Below are 13,303 nucleotides of genomic sequence, written 5' to 3' on the forward strand. Positions count from 1 at the left end.
CGACGACCGGAGCCCATTGCGCGCCCCGAAACCTCTCGAACGATCTCGGAATCGCCATCGTCGGATCTCTCCGATGCCCACGAGGCCGACCGCGTACCGGACACGGCAAGCGCGCGCCGAAACCATCGGGACTTTCTCGAACGAACTCGGAATCGCTATTGCGGCCCCATTCCGGAAAGCTCTCTCTGAGCCCCACGAGACTGACTGCGTAGCGGTCACGGCGAATTCCGAGGCCCAAAACCATCGCCTCGGAGGTCGACGGGAGAGGTTTTGGCCGCTCGGGGCGCAAAAAGGAGTGCAACACGAGGACTTCCCATGGGGTCACCCATCCTGGAACCATACATGTCTGATCATTGTATGTTTACGAAGAAATTTTTAGATGATGACTTCATTTACATGTTACTGACACATTTACTGTTGGCCATGATGCTGGAAAAATTGAAAAGCTTAAAGGAGAGTTTTAAGTAAGTCTTTTGGCCGCTCGGGGCGCAAAAAGGAGTGCAACACGAGGACTTCCCAGGGGGTCACCCATCCTAGTACTACTCTCGCCCAAGCACGCTTAACTTCGGAGTTCTGATGGGATCCGGTGCTTTAGTGCTGGTATGATCGCACTCGTTTTGTGTGCGTCGTCCCTCGCCTTTGTGCACGTCGCGGACGGCGCATATCGACGACCGGAGCCCATTGCGCGCCCCGAAACCTCTCGAACGATCTCGGAATCGCCATCGTCGGATCTCTCCGATGCCCACGAGGCCGACCGCGTACCGGACACGGCAAGCGCGCGCCGAAACCATCGGGACTTTCTCGAACGAACTCGGAATCGCTATTGCGGCCCCATTCCGGAAAGCTCTCTCCGAGCCCCACGAGACTGACTGCGTAGCGGTCACGGCGAATTCCGAGGCCCAAAACCATCGCCTCGGAGGTCGACGGGAGAGGTTTTGGCCGCTCGGGGCGCAAAAAGGAGTGCAACACGAGGACTTCCCATGGGGTCACCCATCCTGGAACCATACATGTCTGATCATTGTATGTTTACGAAGAAATTTTTAGATGATGACTTCATTTACATGTTACTGACACATTTACTGTTGGCCATGATGCTGGAAAAATTGAAAAGCTTAAAGGAGAGTTTTAAGTAAGTCTTTTGGCCGCTCGGGGCGCAAAAAGGAGTGCAACACGAGGACTTCCCAGGGGGTCACCCATCCTAGTACTACTCTCGCCCAAGCACGCTTAACTTCGGAGTTCTGATGGGATCCGGTGCTTTAGTGCTGGTATGATCGCACTCGTTTTGTGTGCGTCGTCCCTCGCCTTTGTGCACGTCGCGGACGGCGCATATCGACGACCGGAGCCCATTGCGCGCCCCGAAACCTCTCGAACGATCTCGGAATCGCCATCGTCGGATCTCTCCGATGCCCACGAGGCCGACCGCGTACCGGACACGGCAAGCGCGCGCCGAAACCATCGGGACTTTCTCGAACGAACTCGGAATCGCTATTGCGGCCCCATTCCGGAAAGCTCTCTCCGAGCCCCACGAGACTGACTGCGTAGCGGTCACGGCGAATTCCGAGGCCCAAAACCATCGCCTCGGAGGTCGACGGGAGAGGTTTTGGCCGCTCGGGGCGCAAAAAGGAGTGCAACACGAGGACTTCCCATGGGGTCACCCATCCTGGAACCATACATGTCTGATCATTGTATGTTTACGAAGAAATTTTTAGATGATGACTTCATTTACATGTTACTGACACATTTACTGTTGGCCATGATGCTGGAAAAATTGAAAAGCTTAAAGGAGAGTTTTAAGTAAGTCTTTTGGCCGCTCGGGGCGCAAAAAGGAGTGCAACACGAGGACTTCCCAGGGGGTCACCCATCCTAGTACTACTCTCGCCCAAGCACGCTTAACTTCGGAGTTCTGATGGGATCCGGTGCTTTAGTGCTGGTATGATCGCACTCGTTTTGTGTGCGTCGTCCCTCGCCTTTGTGCACGTCGCGGACGGCGCATATCGACGACCGGAGCCCATTGCGCGCCCCGAAACCTCTCGAACGATCTCGGAATCGCCATCGTCGGATCTCTCCGATGCCCACGAGGCCGACCGCGTACCGGACACGGCAAGCGCGCGCCGAAACCATCGGGACTTTCTCGAACGAACTCGGAATCGCTATTGCGGCCCCATTCCGGAAAGCTCTCTCCGAGCCCCACGAGACTGACTGCGTAGCGGTCACGGCGAATTCCGAGGCCCAAAACCATCGCCTCGGAGGTCGATGGGAGAGGTTTTGGCCGCTCGGGGCGCAAAAAGGAGTGCAACACGAGGACTTCCCATGGGGTCACCCATCCTGGAACCATACATGTCTGATCATTGTATGTTTACGAAGAAATTTTTAGATGATGACTTCATTTACATGTTACTGACACATTTACTGTTGGCCATGATGCTGGAAAAATTGAAAAGCTTAAAGGAGAGTTTTAAGTAAGTCTTTTGGCCGCTCGGGGCGCAAAAAGGAGTGCAACACGAGGACTTCCCAGGGGGTCACCCATCCTAGTACTACTCTCGCCCAAGCACGCTTAACTTCGGAGTTCTGATGGGATCCGGTGCTTTAGTGCTGGTATGATCGCACTCGTTTTGTGTGCGTCGTCCCTCGCCTTTGTGCACGTCGCGGACGGCGCATATCGACGACCGGAGCCCATTGCGCGCCCCGAAACCTCTCGAACGATCTCGGAATCGCCATCGTCGGATCTCTCCGATGCCCACGAGGCCGACCGCGTACCGGACACGGCAAGCGCGCGCCGAAACCATCGGGACTTTCTCGAACGAACTCGGAATCGCTATTGCGGCCCCATTCCGGAAAGCTCTCTCCGAGCCCCACGAGACTGACTGCGTAGCGGTCACGGCGAATTCCGAGGCCCAAAACCATCGCCTCGGAGGTCGACGGGAGAGGTTTTGGCCGCTCGGGGCGCAAAAAGGAGTGCAACACGAGGACTTCCCATGGGGTCACCCATCCTGGAACCATACATGTCTGATCATTGTATGTTTACGAAGAAATTTTTAGATGATGACTTCATTTACATGTTACTGACACATTTACTGTTGGCCATGATGCTGGAAAAATTGAAAAGCTTAAAGGAGAGTTTTAAGTAAGTCTTTTGGCCGCTCGGGGCGCAAAAAGGAGTGCAACACGAGGACTTCCCAGGGGGTCACCCATCCTAGTACTACTCTCGCCCAAGCACGCTTAACTTCGGAGTTCTGATGGGATCCGGTGCTTTAGTGCTGGTATGATCGCACTCGTTTTGTGTGCGTCGTCCCTCGCCTTTGTGCACGTCGCGGACGGCGCATATCGACGACCGGAGCCCATTGCGCGCCCCGAAACCTCTCGAACGATCTCGGAATCGCCATCGTCGGATCTCTCCGATGCCCACGAGGCCGACCGCGTACCGGACACGGCAAGCGCGCGCCGAAACCATCGGGACTTTCTCGAACGAACTCGGAATCGCTATTGCGGCCCCATTCCGGAAAGCTCTCTCCGAGCCCCACGAGACTGACTGCGTAGCGGTCACGGCGAATTCCGAGGCCCAAAACCATCGCCTCGGAGGTCGACGGGAGAGGTTTTGGCCGCTCGGGGCGCAAAAAGGAGTGCAACACGAGGACTTCCCATGGGGTCACCCATCCTGGAACCATACATGTCTGATCATTGTATGTTTACGAAGAAATTTTTAGATGATGACTTCATTTACATGTTACTGACACATTTACTGTTGGCCATGATGCTGGAAAAATTGAAAAGCTTAAAGGAGAGTTTTAAGTAAGTCTTTTGGCCGCTCGGGGCGCAAAAAGGAGTGCAACACGAGGACTTCCCAGGGGGTCACCCATCCTAGTACTACTCTCGCCCAAGCACGCTTAACTTCGGAGTTCTGATGGGATCCGGTGCTTTAGTGCTGGTATGATCGCACTCGTTTTGTGTGCGTCGTCCCTCGCCTTTGTGCACGTCGCGGACGGCGCATATCGACGACCGGAGCCCATTGCGCGCCCCGAAACCTCTCGAACGATCTCGGAATCGCCATCGTCGGATCTCTCCGATGCCCACGAGGCCGACCGCGTACCGGACACGGCAAGCGCGCGCCGAAACCATCGGGACTTTCTCGAACGAACTCGGAATCGCTATTGCGGCCCCATTCCGGAAAGCTCTCTCCGAGCCCCACGAGACTGACTGCGTAGCGGTCACGGCGAATTCCGAGGCCCAAAACCATCGCCTCGGAGGTCGACGGGAGAGGTTTTGGCCGCTCGGGGCGCAAAAAGGAGTGCAACACGAGGACTTCCCATGGGGTCACCCATCCTGGAACCATACATGTCTGATCATTGTATGTTTACGAAGAAATTTTTAGATGATGACTTCATTTACATGTTACTGACACATTTACTGTTGGCCATGATGCTGGAAAAATTGAAAAGCTTAAAGGAGAGTTTTAAGTAAGTCTTTTGGCCGCTCGGGGCGCAAAAAGGAGTGCAACACGAGGACTTCCCAGGGGGTCACCCATCCTAGTACTACTCTCGCCCAAGCACGCTTAACTTCGGAGTTCTGATGGGATCCGGTGCTTTAGTGCTGGTATGATCGCACTCGTTTTGTGTGCGTCGTCCCTCGCCTTTGTGCACGTCGCGGACGGCGCATATCGACGACCGGAGCCCATTGCGCGCCCCGAAACCTCTCGAACGATCTCGGAATCGCCATCGTCGGATCTCTCCGATGCCCACGAGGCCGACCGCGTACCGGACACGGCAAGCGCGCGCCGAAACCATCGGGACTTTCTCGAACGAACTCGGAATCGCTATTGCGGCCCCATTCCGGAAAGCTCTCTCCGAGCCCCACGAGACTGACTGCGTAGCGGTCACGGCGAATTCCGAGGCCCAAAACCATCGCCTCGGAGGTCGACGGGAGAGGTTTTGGCCGCTCGGGGCGCAAAAAGGAGTGCAACACGAGGACTTCCCATGGGGTCACCCATCCTGGAACCATACATGTCTGATCATTGTATGTTTACGAAGAAATTTTTAGATGATGACTTCATTTACATGTTACTGACACATTTACTGTTGGCCATGATGCTGGAAAAATTGAAAAGCTTAAAGGAGAGTTTTAAGTAAGTCTTTTGGCCGCTCGGGGCGCAAAAAGGAGTGCAACACGAGGACTTCCCAGGGGGTCACCCATCCTAGTACTACTCTCGCCCAAGCACGCTTAACTTCGGAGTTCTGATGGGATCCGGTGCTTTAGTGCTGGTATGATCGCACTCGTTTTGTGTGCGTCGTCCCTCGCCTTTGTGCACGTCGCGGACGGCGCATATCGACGACCGGAGCCCATTGCGCGCCCCGAAACCTCTCGAACGATCTCGGAATCGCCATCGTCGGATCTCTCCGATGCCCACGAGGCCGACCGCGTACCGGACACGGCAAGCGCGCGCCGAAACCATCGGGACTTTCTCGAACGAACTCGGAATCGCTATTGCGGCCCCATTCCGGAAAGCTCTCTCCGAGCCCCACGAGACTGACTGCGTAGCGGTCACGGCGAATTCCGAGGCCCAAAACCATCGCCTCGGAGGTCGACGGGAGAGGTTTTGGCCGCTCGGGGCGCAAAAAGGAGTGCAACACGAGGACTTCCCATGGGGTCACCCATCCTGGAACCATACATGTCTGATCATTGTATGTTTACGAAGAAATTTTTAGATGATGACTTCATTTACATGTTACTGACACATTTACTGTTGGCCATGATGCTGGAAAAATTGAAAAGCTTAAAGGAGAGTTTTAAGTAAGTCTTTTGGCCGCTCGGGGCGCAAAAAGGAGTGCAACACGAGGACTTCCCAGGGGGTCACCCATCCTAGTACTACTCTCGCCCAAGCACGCTTAACTTCGGAGTTCTGATGGGATCCGGTGCTTTAGTGCTGGTATGATCGCACTCGTTTTGTGTGCGTCGTCCCTCGCCTTTGTGCACGTCGCGGACGGCGCATATCGACGACCGGAGCCCATTGCGCGCCCCGAAACCTCTCGAACGATCTCGGAATCGCCATCGTCGGATCTCTCCGATGCCCACGAGGCCGACCGCGTACCGGACACGGCAAGCGCGCGCCGAAACCATCGGGACTTTCTCGAACGAACTCGGAATCGCTATTGCGGCCCCATTCCGGAAAGCTCTCTCCGAGCCCCACGAGACTGACTGCGTAGCGGTCACGGCGAATTCCGAGGCCCAAAACCATCGCCTCGGAGGTCGACGGGAGAGGTTTTGGCCGCTCGGGGCGCAAAAAGGAGTGCAACACGAGGACTTCCCATGGGGTCACCCATCCTGGAACCATACATGTCTGATCATTGTATGTTTACGAAGAAATTTTTAGATGATGACTTCATTTACATGTTACTGACACATTTACTGTTGGCCATGATGCTGGAAAAATTGAAAAGCTTAAAGGAGAGTTTTAAGTAAGTCTTTTGGCCGCTCGGGGCGCAAAAAGGAGTGCAACACGAGGACTTCCCAGGGGGTCACCCATCCTAGTACTACTCTCGCCCAAGCACGCTTAACTTCGGAGTTCTGATGGGATCCGGTGCTTTAGTGCTGGTATGATCGCACTCGTTTTGTGTGCGTCGTCCCTCGCCTTTGTGCACGTCGCGGACGGCGCATATCGACGACCGGAGCCCATTGCGCGCCCCGAAACCTCTCGAACGATCTCGGAATCGCCATCGTCGGATCTCTCCGATGCCCACGAGGCCGACCGCGTACCGGACACGGCAAGCGCGCGCCGAAACCATCGGGACTTTCTCGAACGAACTCGGAATCGCTATTGCGGCCCCATTCCGGAAAGCTCTCTCCGAGCCCCACGAGACTGACTGCGTAGCGGTCACGGCGAATTCCGAGGCCCAAAACCATCGCCTCGGAGGTCGACGGGAGAGGTTTTGGCCGCTCGGGGCGCAAAAAGGAGTGCAACACGAGGACTTCCCATGGGGTCACCCATCCTGGAACCATACATGTCTGATCATTGTATGTTTACGAAGAAATTTTTAGATGATGACTTCATTTACATGTTACTGACACATTTACTGTTGGCCATGATGCTGGAAAAATTGAAAAGCTTAAAGGAGAGTTTTAAGTAAGTCTTTTGGCCGCTCGGGGCGCAAAAAGGAGTGCAACACGAGGACTTCCCAGGGGGTCACCCATCCTAGTACTACTCTCGCCCAAGCACGCTTAACTTCGGAGTTCTGATGGGATCCGGTGCTTTAGTGCTGGTATGATCGCACTCGTTTTGTGTGCGTCGTCCCTCGCCTTTGTGCACGTCGCGGACGGCGCATATCGACGACCGGAGCCCATTGCGCGCCCCGAAACCTCTCGAACGATCTCGGAATCGCCATCGTCGGATCTCTCCGATGCCCACGAGGCCGACCGCGTACCGGACACGGCAAGCGCGCGCCGAAACCATCGGGACTTTCTCGAACGAACTCGGAATCGCTATTGCGGCCCCATTCCGGAAAGCTCTCTCCGAGCCCCACGAGACTGACTGCGTAGCGGTCACGGCGAATTCCGAGGCCCAAAACCATCGCCTCGGAGGTCGACGGGAGAGGTTTTGGCCGCTCGGGGCGCAAAAAGGAGTGCAACACGAGGACTTCCCATGGGGTCACCCATCCTGGAACCATACATGTCTGATCATTGTATGTTTACGAAGAAATTTTTAGATGATGACTTCATTTACATGTTACTGACACATTTACTGTTGGCCATGATGCTGGAAAAATTGAAAAGCTTAAAGGAGAGTTTTAAGTAAGTCTTTTGGCCGCTCGGGGCGCAAAAAGGAGTGCAACACGAGGACTTCCCAGGGGGTCACCCATCCTAGTACTACTCTCGCCCAAGCACGCTTAACTTCGGAGTTCTGATGGGATCCGGTGCTTTAGTGCTGGTATGATCGCACTCGTTTTGTGTGCGTCGTCCCTCGCCTTTGTGCACGTCGCGGACGGCGCATATCGACGACCGGAGCCCATTGCGCGCCCCGAAACCTCTCGAACGATCTCGGAATCGCCATCGTCGGATCTCTCCGATGCCCACGAGGCCGACCGCGTACCGGACACGGCAAGCGCGCGCCGAAACCATCGGGACTTTCTCGAACGAACTCGGAATCGCTATTGCGGCCCCATTCCGGAAAGCTCTCTCCGAGCCCCACGAGACTGACTGCGTAGCGGTCACGGCGAATTCCGAGGCCCAAAACCATCGCCTCGGAGGTCGACGGGAGAGGTTTTGGCCGCTCGGGGCGCAAAAAGGAGTGCAACACGAGGACTTCCCATGGGGTCACCCATCCTGGAACCATACATGTCTGATCATTGTATGTTTACGAAGAAATTTTTAGATGATGACTTCATTTACATGTTACTGACACATTTACTGTTGGCCATGATGCTGGAAAAATTGAAAAGCTTAAAGGAGAGTTTTAAGTAAGTCTTTTGGCCGCTCGGGGCGCAAAAAGGAGTGCAACACGAGGACTTCCCAGGGGGTCACCCATCCTAGTACTACTCTCGCCCAAGCACGCTTAACTTCGGAGTTCTGATGGGATCCGGTGCTTTAGTGCTGGTATGATCGCACTCGTTTTGTGTGCGTCGTCCCTCGCCTTTGTGCACGTCGCGGACGGCGCATATCGACGACCGGAGCCCATTGCGCGCCCCGAAACCTCTCGAACGATCTCGGAATCGCCATCGTCGGATCTCTCCGATGCCCACGAGGCCGACCGCGTACCGGACACGGCAAGCGCGCGCCGAAACCATCGGGACTTTCTCGAACGAACTCGGAATCGCTATTGCGGCCCCATTCCGGAAAGCTCTCTCCGAGCCCCACGAGACTGACTGCGTAGCGGTCACGGCGAATTCCGAGGCCCAAAACCATCGCCTCGGAGGTCGACGGGAGAGGTTTTGGCCCTCGGGGCGCAAAAAGGAGTGCAACACGAGGACTTCCCATGGGGTCACCCATCCTGGAACCATACATGTCTGATCATTGTATGTTTACGAAGAAATTTTTAGATGATGACTTCATTTACATGTTACTGACACATTTACTGTTGGCCATGATGCTGGAAAAATTGAAAAGCTTAAAGGAGAGTTTTAAGTAAGTCTTTTGGCCGCTCGGGGCGCAAAAAGGAGTGCAACACGAGGACTTCCCAGGGGGTCACCCATCCTAGTACTACTCTCGCCCAAGCACGCTTAACTTCGGAGTTCTGATGGGATCCGGTGCTTTAGTGCTGGTATGATCGCACTCGTTTTGTGTGCGTCGTCCCTCGCCTTTGTGCACGTCGCGGACGGCGCATATCGACGACCGGAGCCCATTGCGCGCCCCGAAACCTCTCGAACGATCTCGGAATCGCCATCGTCGGATCTCTCCGATGCCCACGAGGCCGACCGCGTACCGGACACGGCAAGCGCGCGCCGAAACCATCGGGACTTTCTCGAACGAACTCGGAATCGCTATTGCGGCCCCATTCCGGAAAGCTCTCTCCGAGCCCCACGAGACTGACTGCGTAGCGGTCACGGCGAATTCCGAGGCCCAAAACCATCGCCTCGGAGGTCGACGGGAGAGGTTTTGGCCGCTCGGGGCGCAAAAAGGAGTGCAACACGAGGACTTCCCATGGGGTCACCCATCCTGGAACCATACATGTCTGATCATTGTATGTTTACGAAGAAATTTTTAGATGATGACTTCATTTACATGTTACTGACACATTTACTGTTGGCCATGATGCTGGAAAAATTGAAAAGCTTAAAGGAGAGTTTTAAGTAAGTCTTTTGGCCGCTCGGGGCGCAAAAAGGAGTGCAACACGAGGACTTCCCAGGGGGTCACCCATCCTAGTACTACTCTCGCCCAAGCACGCTTAACTTCGGAGTTCTGATGGGATCCGGTGCTTTAGTGCTGGTATGATCGCACTCGTTTTGTGTGCGTCGTCCCTCGCCTTTGTGCACGTCGCGGACGGCGCATATCGACGACCGGAGCCCATTGCGCGCCCCGAAACCTCTCGAACGATCTCGGAATCGCCATCGTCGGATCTCTCCGATGCCCACGAGGCCGACCGCGTACCGGACACGGCAAGCGCGCGCCGAAACCATCGGGACTTTCTCGAACGAACTCGGAATCGCTATTGCGGCCCCATTCCGGAAAGCTCTCTCCGAGCCCCACGAGACTGACTGCGTAGCGGTCACGGCGAATTCCGAGGCCCAAAACCATCGCCTCGGAGGTCGATGGGAGAGGTTTTGGCCGCTCGGGGCGCAAAAAGGAGTGCAACACGAGGACTTCCCATGGGGTCACCCATCCTGGAACCATACATGTCTGATCATTGTATGTTTACGAAGAAATTTTTAGATGATGACTTCATTTACATGTTACTGACACATTTACTGTTGGCCATGATGCTGGAAAAATTGAAAAGCTTAAAGGAGAGTTTTAAGTAAGTCTTTTGGCCGCTCGGGGCGCAAAAAGGAGTGCAACACGAGGACTTCCCAGGGGGTCACCCATCCTAGTACTACTCTCGCCCAAGCACGCTTAACTTCGGAGTTCTGATGGGATCCGGTGCTTTAGTGCTGGTATGATCGCACTCGTTTTGTGTGCGTCGTCCCTCGCCTTTGTGCACGTCGCGGACGGCGCATATCGACGACCGGAGCCCATTGCGCGCCCCGAAACCTCTCGAACGATCTCGGAATCGCCATCGTCGGATCTCTCCGATGCCCACGAGGCCGACCGCGTACCGGACACGGCAAGCGCGCGCCGAAACCATCGGGACTTTCTCGAACGAACTCGGAATCGCTATTGCGGCCCCATTCCGGAAAGCTCTCTCCGAGCCCCACGAGACTGACTGCGTAGCGGTCACGGCGAATTCCGAGGCCCAAAACCATCGCCTCGGAGGTCGACGGGAGAGGTTTTGGCCGCTCGGGGCGCAAAAAGGAGTGCAACACGAGGACTTCCCATGGGGTCACCCATCCTGGAACCATACATGTCTGATCATTGTATGTTTACGAAGAAATTTTTAGATGATGACTTCATTTACATGTTACTGACACATTTACTGTTGGCCATGATGCTGGAAAAATTGAAAAGCTTAAAGGAGAGTTTTAAGTAAGTCTTTTGGCCGCTCGGGGCGCAAAAAGGAGTGCAACACGAGGACTTCCCAGGGGGTCACCCATCCTAGTACTACTCTCGCCCAAGCACGCTTAACTTCGGAGTTCTGATGGGATCCGGTGCTTTAGTGCTGGTATGATCGCACTCGTTTTGTGTGCGTCGTCCCTCGCCTTTGTGCACGTCGCGGACGGCGCATATCGACGACCGGAGCCCATTGCGCGCCCCGAAACCTCTCGAACGATCTCGGAATCGCCATCGTCGGATCTCTCCGATGCCCACGAGGCCGACCGCGTACCGGACACGGCAAGCGCGCGCCGAAACCATCGGGACTTTCTCGAACGAACTCGGAATCGCTATTGCGGCCCCATTCCGGAAAGCTCTCTCCGAGCCCCACGAGACTGACTGCGTAGCGGTCACGGCGAATTCCGAGGCCCAAAACCATCGCCTCGGAGGTCGACGGGAGAGGTTTTGGCCGCTCGGGGCGCAAAAAGGAGTGCAACACGAGGACTTCCCATGGGGTCACCCATCCTGGAACCATACATGTCTGATCATTGTATGTTTACGAAGAAATTTTTAGATGATGACTTCATTTACATGTTACTGACACATTTACTGTTGGCCATGATGCTGGAAAAATTGAAAAGCTTAAAGGAGAGTTTTAAGTAAGTCTTTTGGCCGCTCGGGGCGCAAAAAGGAGTGCAACACGAGGACTTCCCAGGGGGTCACCCATCCTAGTACTACTCTCGCCCAAGCACGCTTAACTTCGGAGTTCTGATGGGATCCGGTGCTTTAGTGCTGGTATGATCGCACTCGTTTTGTGTGCGTCGTCCCTCGCCTTTGTGCACGTCGCGGACGGCGCATATCGACGACCGGAGCCCATTGCGCGCCCCGAAACCTCTCGAACGATCTCGGAATCGCCATCGTCGGATCTCTCCGATGCCCACGAGGCCGACCGCGTACCGGACACGGCAAGCGCGCGCCGAAACCATCGGGACTTTCTCGAACGAACTCGGAATCGCTATTGCGGCCCCATTCCGGAAAGCTCTCTCCGAGCCCCACGAGACTGACTGCGTAGCGGTCACGGCGAATTCCGAGGCCCAAAACCATCGCCTCGGAGGTCGATGGGAGAGGTTTTGGCCGCTCGGGGCGCAAAAAGGAGTGCAACACGAGGACTTCCCATGGGGTCACCCATCCTGGAACCATACATGTCTGATCATTGTATGTTTACGAAGAAATTTTTAGATGATGACTTCATTTACATGTTACTGACACATTTACTGTTGGCCATGATGCTGGAAAAATTGAAAAGCTTAAAGGAGAGTTTTAAGTAAGTCTTTTGGCCGCTCGGGGCGCAAAAAGGAGTGCAACACGAGGACTTCCCAGGGGGTCACCCATCCTAGTACTACTCTCGCCCAAGCACGCTTAACTTCGGAGTTCTGATGGGATCCGGTGCTTTAGTGCTGGTATGATCGCACTCGTTTTGTGTGCGTCGTCCCTCGCCTTTGTGCACGTCGCGGACGGCGCATATCGACGACCGGAGCCCATTGCGCGCCCCGAAACCTCTCGAACGATCTCGGAATCGCCATCGTCGGATCTCTCCGATGCCCACGAGGCCGACCGCGTACCGGACACGGCAAGCGCGCGCCGAAACCATCGGGACTTTCTCGAACGAACTCGGAATCGCTATTGCGGCCCCATTCCGGAAAGCTCTCTCCGAGCCCCACGAGACTGACTGCGTAGCGGTCACGGCGAATTCCGAGGCCCAAAACCATCGCCTCGGAGGTCGACGGGAGAGGTTTTGGCCGCTCGGGGCGCAAAAAGGAGTGCAACACGAGGACTTCCCATGGGGTCACCCATCCTGGAACCATACATGTCTGATCATTGTATGTTTACGAAGAAATTTTTAGATGATGACTTCATTTACATGTTACTGACACATTTACTGTTGGCCATGATGCTGGAAAAATTGAAAAGCTTAAAGGAGAGTTTTAAGTAAGTCTTTTGGCCGCTCGGGGCGCAAAAAGGAGTGCAACACGAGGACTTCCCAGGGGGTCACCCATCCTAGTACTACTCTCGCCCAAGCACGCTTAACTTCGGAGTTCTGATGGGATCCGGTGCTTTAGTGCTGGTATGATCGCACTCGTTTTGTGTGCGTCGTCCCTCGCCTTTGTGCACGTCGCGGACGGCGCATATCGAC

The 13,303-nt window shown here is 55.2% G+C and overlaps 20 non-coding genes across 20 annotated transcripts; all 20 read right to left on the bottom strand.

Moving 5' to 3' along the window:
• Positions 1–495: 495 nt before the first annotated feature.
• LOC135647983 (5S ribosomal RNA) lies at positions 496–614 on the bottom strand. The gene has a single exon (XR_010500677.1). It is a non-coding gene; the product is annotated as a 5S ribosomal RNA (ribosomal RNA).
• A 546-nt stretch (positions 615–1,160) lies between these two features.
• LOC135647984 (5S ribosomal RNA) lies at positions 1,161–1,279 on the bottom strand. The gene has a single exon (XR_010500678.1). It is a non-coding gene; the product is annotated as a 5S ribosomal RNA (ribosomal RNA).
• Positions 1,280–1,825: 546 nt separating this feature from the next.
• Positions 1,826–1,944, bottom strand: LOC135647985 (5S ribosomal RNA). The gene has a single exon (XR_010500679.1). It is a non-coding gene; the product is annotated as a 5S ribosomal RNA (ribosomal RNA).
• Positions 1,945–2,490: 546 nt separating this feature from the next.
• Positions 2,491–2,609, bottom strand: LOC135647986 (5S ribosomal RNA). Its single transcript, XR_010500680.1, has one exon. It is a non-coding gene; the product is annotated as a 5S ribosomal RNA (ribosomal RNA).
• Positions 2,610–3,155: 546 nt separating this feature from the next.
• LOC135647987 (5S ribosomal RNA) lies at positions 3,156–3,274 on the bottom strand. The gene has a single exon (XR_010500681.1). It is a non-coding gene; the product is annotated as a 5S ribosomal RNA (ribosomal RNA).
• Positions 3,275–3,820: 546 nt separating this feature from the next.
• LOC135647989 (5S ribosomal RNA) lies at positions 3,821–3,939 on the bottom strand. Its single transcript, XR_010500683.1, has one exon. It is a non-coding gene; the product is annotated as a 5S ribosomal RNA (ribosomal RNA).
• Positions 3,940–4,485: 546 nt separating this feature from the next.
• On the bottom strand, positions 4,486–4,604 carry LOC135647990 (5S ribosomal RNA). The gene has a single exon (XR_010500684.1). It is a non-coding gene; the product is annotated as a 5S ribosomal RNA (ribosomal RNA).
• A 546-nt stretch (positions 4,605–5,150) lies between these two features.
• On the bottom strand, positions 5,151–5,269 carry LOC135647991 (5S ribosomal RNA). The gene has a single exon (XR_010500685.1). It is a non-coding gene; the product is annotated as a 5S ribosomal RNA (ribosomal RNA).
• A 546-nt stretch (positions 5,270–5,815) lies between these two features.
• Positions 5,816–5,934, bottom strand: LOC135647992 (5S ribosomal RNA). Its single transcript, XR_010500686.1, has one exon. It is a non-coding gene; the product is annotated as a 5S ribosomal RNA (ribosomal RNA).
• A 546-nt stretch (positions 5,935–6,480) lies between these two features.
• On the bottom strand, positions 6,481–6,599 carry LOC135647993 (5S ribosomal RNA). The gene has a single exon (XR_010500687.1). It is a non-coding gene; the product is annotated as a 5S ribosomal RNA (ribosomal RNA).
• Positions 6,600–7,145: 546 nt separating this feature from the next.
• LOC135647994 (5S ribosomal RNA) lies at positions 7,146–7,264 on the bottom strand. Its single transcript, XR_010500688.1, has one exon. It is a non-coding gene; the product is annotated as a 5S ribosomal RNA (ribosomal RNA).
• Positions 7,265–7,810: 546 nt separating this feature from the next.
• On the bottom strand, positions 7,811–7,929 carry LOC135647995 (5S ribosomal RNA). The gene has a single exon (XR_010500689.1). It is a non-coding gene; the product is annotated as a 5S ribosomal RNA (ribosomal RNA).
• A 546-nt stretch (positions 7,930–8,475) lies between these two features.
• Positions 8,476–8,594, bottom strand: LOC135647996 (5S ribosomal RNA). The gene has a single exon (XR_010500690.1). It is a non-coding gene; the product is annotated as a 5S ribosomal RNA (ribosomal RNA).
• Positions 8,595–9,139: 545 nt separating this feature from the next.
• On the bottom strand, positions 9,140–9,258 carry LOC135647997 (5S ribosomal RNA). Its single transcript, XR_010500691.1, has one exon. It is a non-coding gene; the product is annotated as a 5S ribosomal RNA (ribosomal RNA).
• Positions 9,259–9,804: 546 nt separating this feature from the next.
• LOC135647998 (5S ribosomal RNA) lies at positions 9,805–9,923 on the bottom strand. Its single transcript, XR_010500692.1, has one exon. It is a non-coding gene; the product is annotated as a 5S ribosomal RNA (ribosomal RNA).
• A 546-nt stretch (positions 9,924–10,469) lies between these two features.
• Positions 10,470–10,588, bottom strand: LOC135648000 (5S ribosomal RNA). The gene has a single exon (XR_010500694.1). It is a non-coding gene; the product is annotated as a 5S ribosomal RNA (ribosomal RNA).
• Positions 10,589–11,134: 546 nt separating this feature from the next.
• On the bottom strand, positions 11,135–11,253 carry LOC135648001 (5S ribosomal RNA). The gene has a single exon (XR_010500695.1). It is a non-coding gene; the product is annotated as a 5S ribosomal RNA (ribosomal RNA).
• Positions 11,254–11,799: 546 nt separating this feature from the next.
• Positions 11,800–11,918, bottom strand: LOC135648002 (5S ribosomal RNA). The gene has a single exon (XR_010500696.1). It is a non-coding gene; the product is annotated as a 5S ribosomal RNA (ribosomal RNA).
• Positions 11,919–12,464: 546 nt separating this feature from the next.
• On the bottom strand, positions 12,465–12,583 carry LOC135648003 (5S ribosomal RNA). The gene has a single exon (XR_010500697.1). It is a non-coding gene; the product is annotated as a 5S ribosomal RNA (ribosomal RNA).
• A 546-nt stretch (positions 12,584–13,129) lies between these two features.
• Positions 13,130–13,248, bottom strand: LOC135648004 (5S ribosomal RNA). The gene has a single exon (XR_010500698.1). It is a non-coding gene; the product is annotated as a 5S ribosomal RNA (ribosomal RNA).
• Between the last annotated feature and the right edge of the window lie 55 nt (positions 13,249–13,303).

This window comes from Musa acuminata, chromosome BXJ3-8, assembly GCF_036884655.1.
Source record: "Musa acuminata AAA Group cultivar baxijiao chromosome BXJ3-8, Cavendish_Baxijiao_AAA, whole genome shotgun sequence".
Taxonomy (NCBI): Eukaryota; Viridiplantae; Streptophyta; class Magnoliopsida; order Zingiberales; family Musaceae; genus Musa; species Musa acuminata.